Here is a 2,944-nt window from a genome sequence, read left to right as displayed (position 1 = left end):
GGTAACAATACTGTATCATGATGAGCTACAGGCACCTCTTCCCAAGTCGGCCTTCCGTGACTTCACCTTGGAAGCCAGGGACTGGTCTCGGCAAGAGTATTGACGCCACGGAGATTGGCAAAGCCTATAAGCCAGGGTTCCCACAACCCAAGAGGCGCTGCTTAAGGTTGACCAGCGTACCCCTGGGGACGGGACCCAACAGTCGAGCTGGAATAAGCTCTTTGGGTGGCTCTGAATCCCATGGCTTTCTTGGATCAACTCTGCTCGGTCATTTAGACTTGGGGGACCCAGCCCCAGCCTACCTCTGCGCTCTGGGAAAACAATTTAGGCACCTGCATCCAGAGCTCTGCAAATGACCTGGTGGCTGCTGGCCAGCTACTTGCCTCTGTGCTTTAGCTCCGCTGTCTATAAAATGGGTCTGCTGCTAGCGCCTCCCGCATTCAGTGCTCTGGGGATGAAATGAGCTACCCCATGTTCAAGTCCAAAGAACGGTGCCTGGGAAGTAGAAGGCACTTGGTAATGGCTGCCTATCATTACCATCTGACAAAGGAAAAAGCTTAGCCCAGCAGAGGCTTTTTTCCCGCTTTTATAACATTTTTCTAGGCACCTGGATGGCTCGGTCGGTCAAGTGTCTGCGTTCGGCTCAGGTCATGATTGCAGGGTCCTGGGATAGGGCTCCCTGCTCAGTGGGGGGCCTACTTCTCCCCTGCTTGTGCCCTCTCTCTCTCTCTGTCAAATAAATAAATAAAATTAAATTTATATATATAGAAGAAAAATAAATGTGATATATATTATATATATATATTCTTTTGAGAATGCTGCACAGGTTGTAGAAAATTTAGAAAAACAACAATAAAGAAAACGAGGGAAAGGAAAAATCTCCATCTTTAGGACCCAGTGAACATCTGGGTGTACCCCCAGCCCTTCTGCCATTGTCCCATACCTACACTGTGTCCCTCTTGACGCTCTTCCGGAACAGGACACTCTTGTTTGCCAACTCCTGATGTGTGGGCAGCATTTCCTCTCACTGGTCGTGCTCAGATGAACCAGGTCGGGCTGTGTCATCAGCATTACAAAAGGCAACTGGCAGTGGGGCGGGCATCTGTCACCGTGCTGGATTCTGTGTTTACCTTCATCATCATTTAGAAGGACCCACCTCATTCATTATTAGACAAATATTTGTTGAACGCACGGCGTTGTGCTGTGGTTGCTGGGAAGACAACGGGGTGTCTTGTCTTTATCGGTGAGCTTGGTGTATTCATAGGGAGAATCTCTATATAGCAGGACAGGGAAGATTTTTAAAAAATTATAGGTTTTTTTTGATAAAAAAAAATTGCGTTTGGCAGGAGGAACTCCTTTGTCTTTACTCGTAAGTCAAAATGTCAGGGAAGCTAAGCACCTGTTAGAAGTGCTCGTTCTCCCCTTTATGAAATGCTGGAGGGCTTCCTGGGAGTGGGGTCACCAGGGAGTTTGTAGTCTGTTGGTCAGTTGTTCCCAGTGCCCTCCTGTCTTACAGCAGTGCTGGTTCTTAGGGTCTTAGGGTATTTTTCCTCCAAGATGCCAAATGAGCCAAGTACTTCCTCTGGTGCTCCCCCCACTGCTGGCCCATTGCTATGGGGGGAGACGGGCAGGCTCGGCCCTCTGGGAGATGGGTGTTCTCTCCAGTGCCTAACGGGTTTTTTAGGGTCATGTTGAGATCAAAGGATTTGTGTCTCTCTGTGGACTTTAGATTCTAATGTTCTCAAAAGACACCTTGCGGCTCCCCCATCCCCCACCCCCCACCCTGTCTCTCCTCAGTCTCTGCTTGCACACCTTCCCTTGCAGCAGCCTGGCCACCTGTCTGGGGCCACCAGTGGTGGTCAGCAGTAGCCAGACTACCATTTGGCCTCGGAGAGGCTTGCCCTTGTGGCTTCTGTGTCTTAGATGATACGGAGACGCTCGCCACCCGAGCCACCATTTTAGGTTTCATAAATGCAAAAATGATCACGCCATACACTTGCTTAGCATCCTTTCCAGGCGGGGCACCTGGGTGGCTCTGTTGGTTAAGCATCTGCTTTCAGCTCAGGTCATGAGCCTGGGGTCCTGGGATCAAGCCCCCAAAACGGGGTCCCTGCTCAGTGGGGAGCCTGCTTCTCCCTCTGCCTGCCACTTCCCTGCTTGTGTTCCCTCTCTGCCCTCCCCTTCTAGGGGCCCCACCCGCTGTCAGTCAGCGGCAACCCCGAGACCCCTTTGCCAGCAGCAGTCTAGATTCGCTCCACAGCTGCACGAACGTGTTAATCTGATTGACTTTCGGTGACGGATTTTTTTCCCCCCAAAAGGCCTCAAAAGTACCTCCCGTCCCAAGTTTTTCCAGAACCTCCCTAGTCCTCCACAAAGGGAGAGAGGAGAGGTGGAGCCTGTGTTCCTGAGAGCGCTCCCCAGATGTGTGGCTTTCGGTAACCTGGGGTTTTTGTTCTTAGATGAATGTTCTGGAGACAGAGATAAGGTAGTCCTTCGCACACTAAACAGCGTATTATTATTTTTTAAAAATATTATACTTGTGTATTATAAAGGAGGTGACGTTTGCTTGTGAATTTCACCCCACCCGGGGAGCAACACGTGCTGCCGGCAGCGAGTCCCCCCACTCTGCCTCTGCTGCCCTCGCCCACACTGGCCCATGGAGGGGGGCGTTCCCTGAGGGTGGGAGGTCTTGCCCTGGGGTCTCCTCTGCCCCGAACTCACACCCTCACACACCGGCTCCGTGCAGTTCTCTGAATTATCTTATTAGTTTCCCGGTGGCCTCCTACTGGAACGTGAGCCGTGGGGGCAGAGGCAGGGGCAGGGTCCGCACACATCCTGGTCTTGATGGTGTGTTTAGCCCGCGACAGTCCAGCCAGGGGGAGGTGCTCTACATGTTTTGCTAAAGGCTGTAAGAATAAATGAGTTAGGGGGGTTGGGAGAGGGT

This window comes from Mustela putorius, unplaced genomic scaffold (genome assembly GCF_011764305.1).
Source record: "Mustela putorius furo isolate JIRA1106 unplaced genomic scaffold, ASM1176430v1.1 tig00003932_pilon_pilon_pilon:0A:0A, whole genome shotgun sequence".
Classification (NCBI taxonomy): Eukaryota; Metazoa; Chordata; class Mammalia; order Carnivora; family Mustelidae; genus Mustela; species Mustela putorius.
Note: the sequence above shows the minus strand (reverse complement) of the source record.